The 15,598-nt window shown below is 38.7% G+C and overlaps 1 protein-coding gene across 17 annotated transcripts in view; it reads left to right on the forward strand.

Moving 5' to 3' along the window:
* The window catches only part of MAGI2 (membrane associated guanylate kinase, WW and PDZ domain containing 2), a 1,124,289-nt gene that overhangs the window by 610,712 nt on the left and 497,979 nt on the right, over positions 1-15,598 (forward strand). The window lies entirely within an intron of this gene.

Genomic DNA, 15,598 nt, shown 5'->3' on the forward strand with positions numbered 1-15,598 from the left:
TAGGTTTTATTACAGAGAGAGCTAGTAGCAACCCCTAGCAATTTTTCTTATAAAAAATTCTTGCAAAAAACTTGGAATAGCTGATATGTTTGATTTATTTGAAAATCTAGGATTGAGGACTGATCAGCAGTCCTGCCTAATGAGGACATCTGTGGTGTTTGTGAAGCCCACAAGTCTTTTGATTCAGCCTAATTATTTCATGATTATTTAACACACACATAGATCTGCTTCTCCTCACTCCTGCGTAAAGGGAGACAGGTATTGTTGTAGATAGTCTAGAAGTGTAGCTTTGGTAGGGTAGCCAGGTGCGTAGTTTTTTACCTGAAAATCCAGTAAAAAAGGGGACCACATGATGTCCTGTCTGATCTATGGATTGGACACACAAAGACCAGGCACTGTGGCTGAGGCAGCAGTTCATCACCCACACCAGGGCTGTCGCTTACCTGTGTCAGATGGCTGTAGCTTCCAGCTATGTCTCTTCAGGCAAGTCCCTCCTAACCTGGCATGGGATAGAAAGGAATAGCAGTGAGTGACAGGGGAAGGGAGACGGAGGTGCAAAAGGAGTTATGGGAAGGAAAAGGCAAGGCAGGACAGAGGCTTGGGGAGAAGAGGCAGAGTGCAAGAGGTTCTAGTGATCCTGCTGGAGAGTCTGGTTTTTAAATATTACAAAATTGGCAACCCTATGCGTTGGGCCCAGGTTTTGGTTAACTGACATTAGATTCTGTATACCTGCCAAGTGTCTTTGAGTGTTCCTAGTATACTGTTAGTAACAGAAAGAGGTGTATTGTACTGGCTATATCTAGAATGCCTCTCTGGAAGTTAAGTATTAACATTAAATGTAATACTCTACTACGTTTAGATTGCTTAAAAGAAAGTAATATTTCATCTTATCATCTTAAGCTGTTTTCTTGTGGTGAGTTTGGATTTTCTTTTTAAGGTTAAGCTTACAGAAAAATCTTTAGTTCCTTGCCCCTTCAATTTTCTGCTGTCTGTTTTCCAGGTAGTACAACATGATATTAGTAGCTTCCCAGCATATGCTGTATAGTAATTTAAACCTCCTGCGGTTTGCCTTACAGAGACAGCTAATTACTTCATACAAAACTGTGATTTGTTGTTATGGTTTTCGGACAAAATTATAGCTGAGAGAGAGAGAAACTGTGCATACCAACTGATCATACTGCTAAACTTTGTCATGTCTCTGCAGTGAGACACAGCCCTTGATTTTGATGAATTAAAAACAATTTAACCATTGTATGCTCAGCACTGGCTAATATTATTTTGAATTACTCCACTGAACTTGTGTACCATAGCCTGATCTGTCACTATTGAAATCAGTGGGTGCTTTATTATCGACTATCATGAATGCAGGATCAGTCCTTTTATTATTTAGAGAGACAGAGACAGAGACAGAGAGACTGGTTTGTATAGGACAGAGTTAGTGATGCTGGAACAGTTTTAGAGTGGGGATGCTGAGAATCTTTGAACCAAACTGTAAACTCTGAATATAATGGAAACCATTTAAAACCAGGAATACAGCAGCACCCCTTGTTCCAGCACCTAAGCAGAGATTTATATAATAAATTCTTTAAGCATTTGAAAAATAGGAATTATCAAGAAAGGATTTGAGTCCTAGTTATTTTGGAAAGGGACACAGAGGAGAGACATGATAGCCATCTGTAAACATTTAAGAGACGGCTATAAAGAGGGGGACCAATTATTCCCTTTAATTAATGAGAGTATAACTAGAAGTGATGGGCTTAGTCTCCATTAGACAAAATTCTATTTTAAATATTAGGAACAAACATCATAGACTGCAGGCAGGGAATGAAATAGTCACAGCCACAGGAGGTTGTAGAATCAGTGCCACTAGATTCATGGGAAATGAAGGTCATCTGCATGTTTAGGGATCATCGCATCTATTCAGACACACACACATTGGGAGCAGTGCTATCCTAAACAAAATGAGCCTGGGATTATAACTGGAAGATGGTGCGATAGCAAGACAGTGGCTGGATCACTGAGTTTAGAGATTTGGATTCCGGCCTGGCTCTGCCACTGACCCATTTGTTACTCTCTCTTCTTGTAAAATGGAGATAACAAGCCTTACATCCTTTCCTCCTCCCACAGATGTTGTAGGGTTTAATTTTATAACATTTGTGAAGGCTTTGAACCTGTAAAAAGCTGTACCAATGCTATAGCTAACATGTGTTTGACAGTAATGAAAGGAGAGGTGTGTTTGCTTTCATTTTCTTAACTTTCCTGATCTAGTGTTTCCTGGGAGAAAAATTATGTGTGAAGAGGTCCAGTGTCTAAGGCACAATGTGGCAGGCTCTATTTTGAGAATGACATCTGTTAAAATTAGAGTGAAGGCCAAGTGGATGACCGGTTTGTGTTTTTTCTGTGCCTGCATGCATTAATTTCTGCATAAAACATTGCATTTTTATTATATTTGACCCACACGGGACATTAACACCACAGTAAATAGATTTAGCAAAAAGGCTGTGGAAAAGGAGCAATTGTCTCAGTCCAGAAGATGTGGTGGCTGGTCTCCCCCTGATTCTGGCTTTGTAGCTGAAGCAAAATACTTATTCTCATATAAGTCTTTTATTAGCAGTGCCTGTTTTTCCAGCATGGGTGCACTCAGGGTGTGTCTTGTCTAAGTGGCGCACATATACATACACGTGTGAAACTTGGCGTATCTTAAGGGGGGTCAGATTGTGCCATCAAAACAGATGGCTATTTTAAGAACCGGAAAATCATACTTCCCATAGGAAATATGCAAATCATACTTCCCATAGGAGTCCTTGGAGCCTCTTCCAACTTCTTTCTTCTCTGCTGTACCCAGGCTCCTCCATACACATGTGCAGAAAAGGTTGATCTATGTGCCTGGCTCCCCTTTCCCTGGAGTGCTCTACCTATCTGGGCGGGCTAGGAGGAAGTAATCCCCATGTGTCTTTGGCTGCAGAGGCTGCAATTGTGCATGCCCTTGTGTTGGGAGATACAAGGGCTTTCAGGTTTCCTGTCCTCTCCATGTCCCCTGTACACACCATCTGGTCCATAACTGGCATATCACACTCAAATCAGGTATATGCAATTGCTTGTTTCCATCTTTGAGGATGTAAACGTGATCTGGTCCTGTGTAGAAGAACTCATGCATTGATTTGCAATTCCCACTGTAACATCTGGTCTTAAAAGGACAAATTCATAGGGCCAAATGTATCCCTGTTTTCTGAAATTGATGGACTACACTAGGGATGAATTTGGCCCCATAAATATGAACATTTGGAAAGTGTCACAGCAAAAGGACCCTGTTTACAAAGCAATAGATTTAAATGTGTAATCATGGACTGGATTTCTGATTCTCCAAGAGATAAAAATAACTGACACCTAGATTACTGAATGAGACCAGCATACCAAGTCATGAGGAAAGGCCTCATGCTGCCTAGAAGAATGCTGAACTCTATATTTCTGCCAGGAACCGGAAGTACTTTAAAAAAACCACAAATGGTTCAAACTTTGTAAATTATTCAGAATAAGTAATGAGTCAGACAAAAATAGCATCAGGAAACTGAGCAAGATAGATAACAGCTAAGCTTCTACAGGTCTCCAAAATGACACTCTGAGTGCCAAAATAACTGAAGTTTACCAAGAAGTCTAATGGTATGTCTACACTAGTCCCCTACTTCAAACTAGGGAGGCTAATAAGGGCGACCGAAATTGCAAATGAAGCGTGGGATTTAAATATCCTTTAAATAACCTCTTGGAATGAGGTTTACCAGCTAATTCAATTTAATTCGGAATCCCGTTTCACTGACGCATGTAGACACGGGCAGTTATTTCGGGCTAGTCAATTTCTAAAAAATGGTGACTGGCTGGGAACATGCTAATGAAGCACGGGATATTTAAATCCCGCACTTCATTTGCAATTTCGGTCGCCCTCATTAGCCTCCCTAGATTGAACTAGGGGGCTAGTGTAGACATACCGTAAGGCACTATGGGCAATATATGTAATTTTATAAAGCCTTTGGCTGCTAAGACCTTTGTCAAGGGACAAGAGAAAACAAATGTAATAATGCAGCTGGTAGATGCCTGCCCACTCCATCTCTGTTTTTTGAGTATTTTCTCTTATTATTGCATTAGTATAATTACTCTGCAATAATCTTGCCGTGATTTTGTAATTATTTGTACTCTGTAGACTCTGCCTGGATTGTTTGTGTACTGCTGTACGTAGAAAATGAGCATAGGCTTTTTTTAAACAGTCCAGAGTGAAATGTACCATGTACCATGAAGCTAGAGAACAAAATAATTTTACTGTTGAGCATTTCTCTTAAAAGCTTTTTCCCAAAATGCTTTACAGATTAAAATAGAGTTTTAAGTAGTAAATAAGAGGAAGAAGAGAGAGGCTAAGCGGAATGTAATAAGTGGGTGGGAGGTGATTTCAGCTGTGATTGAAATGAGATGGAGAGCCAGTGAAGCAGAGCAATACAGAGAAGCTGATCCAGAGCATGAGCTGCAAAAGATTGTGAGTGCAGCAGCAGTTTTAAGATCGTATGGAGCTAGTATCTTACTACTCCTTAATGAGGCTTGAGCAGCTGAATTAGAGACGTAACATGGAGTATACTAAGTATAGTATCACATTTGTAATTGTGTATGGATATTTTCAGACATTCCAAGAGATTCAAATATGCAAATATTCCTGGAAGGAGGGCCATGTAAATCATTCTTATTTTCAAACAGCAGCTTAAGTTGGGTCACAGGTAGGGCACAGACATTAACTTGAATGACAACAGTATGTAAGAATCCTGTGAAAAAGCATAATATTGCTCCCATTACCTTTACAATTCTTCACTAACCCCCAATATTATGTTTCCATAGATCGCAATAACTACACATTTTGAGGTCATTGAGCTATGAGCAGATGTGAAATAGTGACAGTCATTCAATAGGATCTTAATCTTCTACAAAGCTGCCTACATGCTGACACCATCAAGAGGCTTGGTACATAAGCCCCATCAGGGGCCTCAACTAGGCATCCCCGTCCCCCCTCCTATCTCACCCATAGGTGCTGGAACAAACAAGGAAGGGCTGGTGGTGCTTCTCCCCATCCCCACCCGTTCTGCTGTGGCACAGGTAGGAGGGGAGGCCGCAATCTGGCTGTAATGATCCTGGCCCGACCAGGGCCATCCCACATACTTTCCTTTACATACAAAGTTTGTAGTTTGGTTCAATGGCTCTAAGCATCCCTGTTATAAAATTATTCCAGTACCCCTAGTCTCACCAAATCCAAGAATCATTTTCCATAACCATCTACTAGATCGCATCCTCCCAGGTGACCACCCTAATCACTAGACAGTAGGCTGTTCTGGCCTGGGTCTTTCTCAATCCATCCTGTTGAAGCTGTTCCACTTTGTATAACTACCTAAATATTCATTGATTTACAAAGAGAGAATAGGACACTCACTTAGGAGACCCAGGCTCCAGTCTCTGCTCAGGAACAGCTTCAACAAGAGAGACTCACTCCAGGATACTCTGCAGTGGTTTGGACATTATTGTGGGAAATGGGAATCTTGTGCTCAATCTTTGTTTCTGGCCCAAGTGGGGATTTGATTCTTGGTCTCCCACATTCTGAGTAAGTATTGAGATCACTGGGTGATTGGCTATAAGGGGAGAATCGCCACTTTCTCCTCTGTGAGAAAGGGCTAACTTGGCTTAAGTATGTAACTCTTAAGAGAGGATTCCTAGACAGGGGCAAGCACAGGTGGGAGGGGGTGAAGCACGGGTGCCCCAATAACTGGCAGAGGCCCAGAACTCCTCCAACCCCAGGGCTGCAGGGGAAGAGCGAACTCCTCTGACCACTGGGCTACAACAGGGGTATCGAACGCCCCTCTCCAAAAGCATCATATTTTTATTCTTGTGCATACCCATCTTCCCAATTGTGAATCCCAAGGAAGAGGAGGTACCCCCCTGCAGCCCAGAGTTAGGCACCTAGCTCCTTTGGAAGGGCAGGACTTAAGCCACACCCTTCTCGTTAGCATTTCCTACTAGTTAGTTTAGGTGGCTCCCAATTTAGCATATGGCCTTTTGTGAATCTCATTCTTAGTCAGCTAACTCTGCCATGCTTTGCACAGGGAACCTGAGCACCTCAACAGGAGCTGTGGGTTCTACTAGGGGAAAAGGGCCTTTAATGTTAGGCATTGGAAAGACTAAAAGCTTAAGTACCTTTTGAGGATCCAGTCCCAAAGCATGAAGTTCATATATCTCAAGAGAATTTTCAGAACAGGGAAAATAAGACACATCTTTTAACCCTCATGAGAAAATCTTCTCATAGTCTCAATAGAATTCTCAAATAACATGATCATTCTTCAGGTTTATTTTCAGATCAGTACTCTCTTGAAGAAACTATGCTAATGAAAATGAACAATTTTAAATGTATAATGGGGAGGCCAAAAGCAAATTAATAATGGCAAGAGTGGATCCAAACCAAGAATAAGGAAATACCTTTATGTCCAGATATTACAGGAACAGGATGTAAGAGGTAGTAATGATATGTAATATCAATTTGTATATCATCTCAAGATGTGATTTCATCAGATAATGGATGATGCCCTGAGTTGGACTAAGCCAGTAATGGATGAAAGACTCCTTCCCTCTACACCTAAATGCCAAGGGACCTACATGCCACAGAGAGTTTTTGTCTTAACACTTCTTACTCTGGAAAAAAAACTTTAAAAACAGTGAATGGTCCTGCAGCACTTTAGAGATTAACAAAAATATAGTTAGTATCATGAGCTTTCATGGACACAACCCACTTCTTCAGATGAAGAAGATGAATATTCATCTGAAGAAATAAATGGGTTTTGCCCACAAAAGCTGATGATACTATCTACATTTTTGTTAGTCTCTAAGATGCTGCAGGACCATTCATTGTTTTTTAAATTTTTTTCAGTTTAGGGCATATCTACACAGCAGTGTTATTTCAGGATAATTGATGTTATTCTAAAGTAACAAAAAGTGCATCTACACAACAAGCCATTATTTTGAAATAATGGCGAGCTGGAGGACTTCTTACTCTGACTCCTGTAACCCTCATTTCACAAGGAGTAAGGGAAGTCGAAGGAAGCATGTTCTTCCTTCAACTTCCTGCTGTGTACACAAAGTCGAATTAAGTTATTTCGACTTCAGCTACGCAATTGATGTAGCTGAAGTTGCGTAGCTTAATTTGATTTTTGCCCTACTGTGTAGACATGCCCTTATAAACTAATGTGGCTAACCCATCTGAGACTTATCACTTTGACTTAGTACTGAAGCATCATGGCCCATCATGGCGTTAGTGGGGAGTTCACTTCTGTAGACATAATCGTTTGTGATTATTTAAAATCACACTTCACAGTAGTCAGAATGGCTGTTCCTATTGCTGTCTCAAACATCCACTGGACAGTCATGTTTTGCCCACCTAAGTCACCTCTGAAATTTAATTTGGAAATCAACAGCATCACAGTTACAACCTTCGCTCTTCCTCGACCTACAACCCATATCTCGTGGAACGAGGAGTACAGATAGTTCGGAATGGCTACGTAGTTCGAACTATCTAGCCCGTGCCGCATGTAGCCGCGCGGCACGGGGTTCGCACTAGCCGGCTTTTAAAAATGGCAGCGCCGGCTTTATGCTAATGAAGCCTGGGAAATTCAAATCCCGGGCTTCATTAGCAAGTTTGGTATGCATACATTACCCTGCTAGTTCGAACTAGCGGGGTAGTGTAGACATACCCTCAGAAAGACCGGGGTCCTTATCCCTTCCAGGTGTACTTTTTGAAGGAGGGGATGGTATGAAGCACTATCACCCCAATTTAATGGGGCCTACATTTTCTGGTAAGGCAGCTGACAGCCTTTGGATGATCTGCCTCAGGTATCATCTGCATAGTTACTGTGTGCCTCTTTAAAAATGACTTTTCTAAAAGTGGAAGTAAGGCTTCAGTACAACTAAAGTATCATAATTTGAAAACTTCTTGTGGGGGTGAGAGCAACACTTTAAATTATTATCTGTGTCATGAAACCTAGGCTCTTCTATACCCATCTGTAATTTTTTCCACCATCCTCTCTCCAACATGCATAGCAATATGAAAATATTAACGAAGGAGTTCTGGTTTTTCTCTTAATAAGTCTGTGGCCTGACTTACTCCTCCTTCTTGTGTCTCCAATCATCCAAGCATTTAAATTTATTGAAATTAAGTGCCAGGGTAACCAGGATTTTGGTTATTGTTTCTCTTCTCCAGCACAGAACTTATGCCTTCTTAAAATAAAAAATGTAAGACTTGCACATAGTACATACAATACAGATAACTATTCAAATATGGGGCCTTTTTTTCCCAAACTGCATCTGAAACTACCATTCTAAAGAGGTGATATTATCACCATATCAGCTTGAGCATGATTGGTAACTGCTTGATCCTGCCAGCAAAACACTTAAGCGTATGCTTAAATTTAAGCTTGAGTAGTCCCACTTAGTGATTTTGTGCTTCAGAAGCACAAAAGTCAAACTATGTCTCCTCTGTTTTTTCTTGTGATCCTTAAAAATACCTAAAAACTTTGTTTCTGACACTAAATGGAAGCTTAAATGACCATAGAGGTTAAAGTGCACTTTTATCCATCAACAAGGCTGCCAGCAAGATGGTGATGATAAGTTTCTTCTGCCATTATCCATGGTATTTTGGCTATGTGCATAAACAGGGGAAGTTGTCAAGGTTTCTGTGTAAAATCTGTCACCTGTGCTGAATGACAAGGTGAATTAGTTGACTTGGGAGATGCAAAGTCTTTATTCTATACAGCACCACTTCGAATCCAACTTAGGTTAATAACTGAAAATGACAATATAGGCCACTTGGTGGCCAGTATGAAATAATATTAGTGGACTCAATGCACCTTTTATTAGATATTCACAGCACAAAACATCCTAACTGACATTCTTTCTTTCTGATAGTTTGAAGAGAGAAACAAAGACCTGAAGGGGAACGGAGAGGGAACTGTGTTCTTACCTGGAGAGTTTGACTCTTCAAAATAGGCTTGAAACACATATGAGGAAGCTTTTATGGCTGCTGCCAAAATGTTTTGGCTGTGATATGGCCAAGTGGAAAATATCCATTCTCAGAGCTAGCATTTTCTATTAATAGGATCTTCAGGAAAAAAAACCCAGCAGAGAATTCCATCATAGAAACCAAGAACACAAATAGTTGACAAATTTTAAAATGTGTGTGTGTCTTCCCTTCTAGACTGAAAACTCCTATGTCAAATTTCAGTCCAATATGACTCTTTATGAGCAGCTTTATAAATAACTGAACAGAGGTGTCTGCTTATTTTCCCTCTAAGTATTGGGAATAGCAGTATTAGAAATTTGGTGATTCAACTGGTGTGAAGATTGAGCTGTAGTAGATGTGTCAATTTGTAACATAAAGTGGGTTAGCAAAAGGGGTTTTTTTTTGTTACAGTTTTCACAACATCAGTAACCAGTTTCAAATCCAGAATACTTCTGCTCAGAAAGACACAGCATGAAATGATATAATAGTAAATTTCATTGCATCAAAGTGAAATGATTTCTCTGCATGCTGTCAGTCAAGTATAAGATTATATTGCAAATGGATTCGAAAATTTATACAAAGAATAGCTTTCTTTCGAAAGTAATGGAAGTCAGAAAAAGTTAACTTGAAAGGAAAGAGACCAAAATGTCAAGGAAAGGCCTCTGTGAATTTGATGCAGTGCTCAATTGGCAAGGCAAATGAAATGTTCATTATAATGTTTCATACATACTTAGGGGCATTTTGCTATTCACCTTTGAAGACAAAAAACTATTTTAATCAATTTGTCTATAATATTAGAATTTAGCTGTATCGTATAACAAATTTAACTCAAGCAGTATTCCATATTATTATATCAAGTGCTTCATAAAAGCACGATCACCACGGCAACACTGTACATACAGATCATATAGATTAGTCTTTGGAGTTGAACAAGTTCTAGCAATCACTGACTGCTTTCTTTTTCCTGTCAGTCATTTTCCTGCCTCAGAAAGCTCAGAAACTAATCTCATAATTTCATGCTTAAGTGTTTCTGTTCTCTGAAGGTTGTTTTGCATTTTTTCTTTGTTGTGGTTTGTATTATTAAAATATCACACACAGTTGCATTATTTTGTTCATGCAGGGATGATTTAGAGTCCACAGATATTTTTCTGAAGCTATGTGTTGGAGCATCAAACTGTCTTACCTAGTACTATTTTTGTTTTTAAATATGTTAGGTGTGGTTCTGTTTCACATCTTCTAGTATGTCCCTATTGCAAAAGAGTATGAAGTAAAACTATCCTACAGTGTTCACAGAAAACAGAGTTCAGAACTATGTTCAAAGTGAAAGTATGTGGTTAGTGGGAGTGTCCAAAGAGTGTCTTTTCTCCTACATGTACACAAATGCCTGGGGACACCATCTGCAAGTAGAGAAGAATGCTGGTGCTGCCAATGAACTCAACTAGGAAAACCATCACATGAGTAAGGATTATACTCATGATAGTGAGGTTTACAGAATCAGCCACATAATTACTTGATGTATTTTTTATGTTAAAAGGGAAATGCAAATAGAAATGAAATAGCATTTTCTCAAAAACAAGTAAAACTTGTGTACGAGAAAAATGTTTGTGTGGATATTAGGAATGTTAGTATATACATTTGTTTAATCAATCAACTGTTTGCATACCTACAGGCTATTCCTTTAACACATTTATAATAGAACTTCAATCTTCAACATGTACTATCTTTGTTAATGTTTGCCATCAAAGCCTCTTGTTAAATAAACTTCTGTGTGTAGAAACCAATGAAGAATCAAGGTTTAATTTAAAAACTCTTAAAGAAAAACATTGTCCCACAAGTGAGTTACCACAAGAGAGTTAGGGGCCCAGCCACATAAAATCATAGAAAAGTGGGATGAGACCTCAAGAGGACATTTAGACCAGGTCCCTACACTGAGGTAGAATCCCTGACAGGTGTTTGTCTAATCTGTTTTTTAAAACCTCCTATAATGAGGATTCCACAAACTCCCTTCTATGGCTATTCCAGTGCTTAAATATCTTTAGAGCTAGGAAAGATTTTTCAGATATCCAGCCTAAATCTTCCCAAAGAAAATTAAGCCCAATACTTGTCCTACCATCAGTGGTCATGAAGATCAGCTGATTACCATCCTCTTTATAACAGTCCTTAACAAATTGGAAGGCTGTTATAAGACTTCTTAATACTACCCAGTTCTTTGAACTTTTCCTCACGGGTCAAGTTTTCTAAATATTTTATCATTTTTGTTGCTTTCATCTGCATGTTCTCCACATCTCTCCTAAAATGTGGTACCTACAACTGGACACACGGCTTCAGCTGTGGTCTCACCCATGCCAAGTAAAGTAGGACAATGATCACTTGTATCTTACATACAACACTTTTGTTAATACACCTCAGAATTATATTAATCTGTTTAGCAACTGCATGGCATCCTTGCAGATCCTACAACTTCCAGATCCTTTGCAGCAGTACTGCCATTTAGCTATTTATTCCTCACTTTGTAATTGTGCATTTGATTTTCCCTTCCTAAATGTAGCACTTTCCATTCATTTTGATTGAATTTCATCTTCTTGATTTCAGACCAAGGTTTTACACGTGTCAGCATTTACAGTAAGGCTGGTTTGTACCATTCTGACAGTGTAAAGGGTGTTAAAGGTAGTATAAATATAATATATACCCATTTTATGGCCCCTTCACATCATCAGACTGGTGTAAATACTAACAACAAACTTTCAAGTATGAAAAAGAATGAATAATGTTATAATAAAGCTACTCACACTAGTTATATACATAGGAGTATACAGGCAGTCCCCGGGTTACATGGATCCGACTTACATCGGATCCCTACTTACAAACGGGGTGAGGCAACCCCACACTAGCTGCTTCCCCCCAATAGACCAGGGAGACGCAAAGCTAGCGCCCACCCCCCCAGCGGACCAGGGAGATGCGGAGTGGCTTTTCTCAGCAGACACCTCAGCTTGAGAATAAAGGACTGAGGGAAGTGAGGTGTGGGAGAATAAAACTGAGCTCTGGAGAAATGTTTGGCTAGAGTTTCCCCTACAATATGTACCAGTTCCGACTTACATACAAATTCAACTTAAGAACAAACCTACAGTCCCTATCTTGTACGTAACCTGGGGACTGCCTGTATAAGAAAAACAATGAGTTGTAGCTCACATTGTCAAATGCATGAAGTGAAATCACATGACAGGGATATATATACATAAATACAGAGATGGGAGAGATCCAACAGTGTTATTAAGGGTGGATGTGGCCCATTTCCAACAGTGATAAGAAGGTGAGAATACCTAAAGGGGAAAATTATTGAGTAATGAGATAACTTTTCCCAATCTCTGTTCAGACCCATTGTGATGGTGTCAAATGTGCATATAAATTCCAGTGTGGTAATTTCATGTTGCAGTCTGTTTTAGAAGGTTTTTTGCTTAAGAACGGCAACTTTCAAGTCTGTGTGTCCAGGAAGGTTTAAATGCCCACTGATTTTTGTATGTCACTCTTCTTGAAGTCTGATTTGTGTCCATTCAGTCTTTTACATAGAGACAGTCCACGTTGTCCAATGTACACCACAGAGGGGCATTGCTGGTAAATGATGGCATGTATCTCATTAGTAGATGTGCAGGTGAACAAGTTGGCCTATGTGGTTAGGTCCTTGACGGTGTAAATATGAGAACAGAAGTAGCAATGGTGTTTGTTGCAGGGATTGGTTCCTGGGTTAGTTTTTCTGTTGTGTAGTGTATAGATGATGGTGAGTATTTGTTTCAAATTGGGGAGGCTGCCTGTAAGTGAAGAATGGACTACTTCCCAAAGTCTGTGAGAGTGTCCTGCCCCTGGCTAAGAAACAAATTGTGTCTCCATGTGTATGATAAGCAGCATAACTCCACTGTTACTGGTGATGCTACTCTGTAGAAAATATCTTATATATTTATATATATATTTGTAACTACAGGGTTTTGAAAAATTGACATACTAGGGCTTTTAGATTTCTTTATTCTATGAATACTGATTAAAAATTAAACCTCATTGATATTAACGTTGTGGTATATATTGTAGACTTTATGAAAGCACTGTAATTATCATCCGATTAAGTAGGCAGTGTTCATTCATAAACAAACCAATTTGGTCTTTAACAGTTTTACAGAATCCATATACTGTTTTCCACACCTATGCTACTTTTCTTATTGTATCCATATTATGATCCATCACCTGGCTGAAATCATTGCTGTTTTTCCTTTGTTTTCTTCAATTTACATTCCACGTGATGTATCCTGCTAGGAAGGAAAATACAATTCTTTAATATAGCAAAGGTTTTGAATCTGGCATGTTTTCCATAAACAAATAGTAACTATATATGAGATTAAGTAAAATAGACCCAAGAAGACAAAAGTAAAAGCGCTGTAAGAACAAGGTGTCTCTCTCATCTGTAACTTGCTGTAGCTTTTCTCCAGCACAAAATGGAAGCTGACTCTGCAGACAGATCACTTCTAAGACTCTTAGTGCAATACACAGAAACCAAAATACTAATTGTTGTGTAACTACATACACCAAAAAAATAAAAGATATATTACATACATTCCGAAATTCTAAGGCCAAGAAGGCACCATTATGACCTCTAGCATAATAAAGATCACAGAATTTAATTCACTATATTTATAATGTCTTTCATAGAAATACATCCAATTTAGATTTTAAATTGTTCAGTGATGGAAAATCCACTACATGACTTAATAAGTCATTCAAACTTAAAAACGTGTAGGTTATTTCTAGTCTGAATTATCTAGCTTTAGCTTCTAGCCAGTGAATATTGATATTAGATCTTTTTTTTTTCAAAAGGCAGATTGTAAATCATTAAACTCAATTTTGTTTTAAAAGTATTTTATTTTAAAAAAATCCAAGAAGATACTGTATACTACTAACATAACAAAAAATGGAAATATTCATTATTAAAAGGTCCATACATTGATGAGAGTTCAGTCCTAGAATTTACTATGTTTTGGACCTGCATCTGATTTTGTTCATACTCCTTTCTGTTCTTGAATCTTAAGTTTCCTTGTTCCCTATTTATACCTTGCTTGCTGTAGCAGAGGCAGCATATTATGAGTTCATTTAGCTTTATGTTTGTTTAAATGTGTTCTTATAATAACATGATATCTTTAGGGACTGTGGAATCATTTGCAGGAGAAATTACCTCATTCTTTGTAATAGGATTTTGTCTGGCTATTACTTTTCTGTATTTTTTCTAGTATTTGATGCCTACCACATGCACTACTAATAACAACCAGTAGGTTATTGCTGTTATGGATCCAGTCAGTGGATACATAGAGCACTAATGTTCTCATCAAACTTTATAATATATTGACTTTATGCTTTGGTGGTTTTTCAAGAAGTAGTACAGAAAAAGAGTCCATGGCAGAACTAAGTTATTGATTGCTACACCATACAATTACTGGTGTTGGAACTTCTAGGGGGCATCAAACAAACTTAGGTAACAGCCCCTGTTTTGACCAGCGCCAGGGCATTGGCCCAGGGACATCCAGAGTTGGGTAGCATGGGTGTCTACAGTTTAAGCTAAAGAGGCAGGGGACCTGAATTAGGGGTTTATAGATTCTCATCTTCTCTGGCTCAGACACAAGGGGAAATATTATACAAACTGACTAAGTAGTACAAGAAGTCTCACTGTAATCAATAGACATTGGGGATTTTGACCTAATTTTAGAAATCTGAGGTTCATCCAGGTAGGTTACAATGTACTTGAATAGGGACTTTTTGGGACAGGAACAGATATTTTTGTGTTTGCACAGAGCCTACCACAATAGAGCCCTGCTCCATGACTGGGACTCTTAGGCATTGCCATATATATAACAATTAGGAAATTATGGTGAAAATCCTTTTGTTTTGGTTTCCCATTTTTGCTTTTTACAGCTTCCTGTGGGTAAACGTAGGCACCATTCCTTTTTACCTGTAGTGTATTTACTCTGAGATTTCCATCAGTTATGAGAAATTTCTTTGAATTCACTTGGCAAATATATTGTTGAGGTGATTTTTACATGAAAGATAATTCTGTAGCAGTATTCCTTGTTAAATCTTCCGATTATTGTGGCTATTAACCTTGTTACTTCTGCCACATATTTGTGGAATCAGAAAGGATCATCCTCATTTGAAAAGGATTGGGTTGTGTCAATTTTTTTCCTATATCAAATCTGGCAGTTCATGCTGAGCAAAACTTGCTCCAAAATATAAAAAATACAGGAGGATCAATGAAGGTTTAACAGATTGTTTAATAGTGTTCTGGAATATTTGTGTAATTCTGAGCGTAGGCTTTCACTTTAGTGGATTTCGCTATAGCAGTAGCAAGCTAAAGAGGATTGCATTGATACTGTGGACTCAGGTGCTTTATATGTACTGTATAAGTCTTAAAATTAAATTAATATGAGATTGTTTTGTGCAATGTATGGACTCAGCTCTAATTAATTGAAAATCTTTTAAAATGAAATGATCACC

The sequence above is a fragment of the Pelodiscus sinensis genome, chromosome 1 (genome assembly GCF_052426305.1).
Source record: "Pelodiscus sinensis isolate ZL-2025 chromosome 1, ASM5242630v1, whole genome shotgun sequence".
In the NCBI taxonomy this organism is placed as follows: domain Eukaryota; kingdom Metazoa; phylum Chordata; order Testudines; family Trionychidae; genus Pelodiscus; species Pelodiscus sinensis.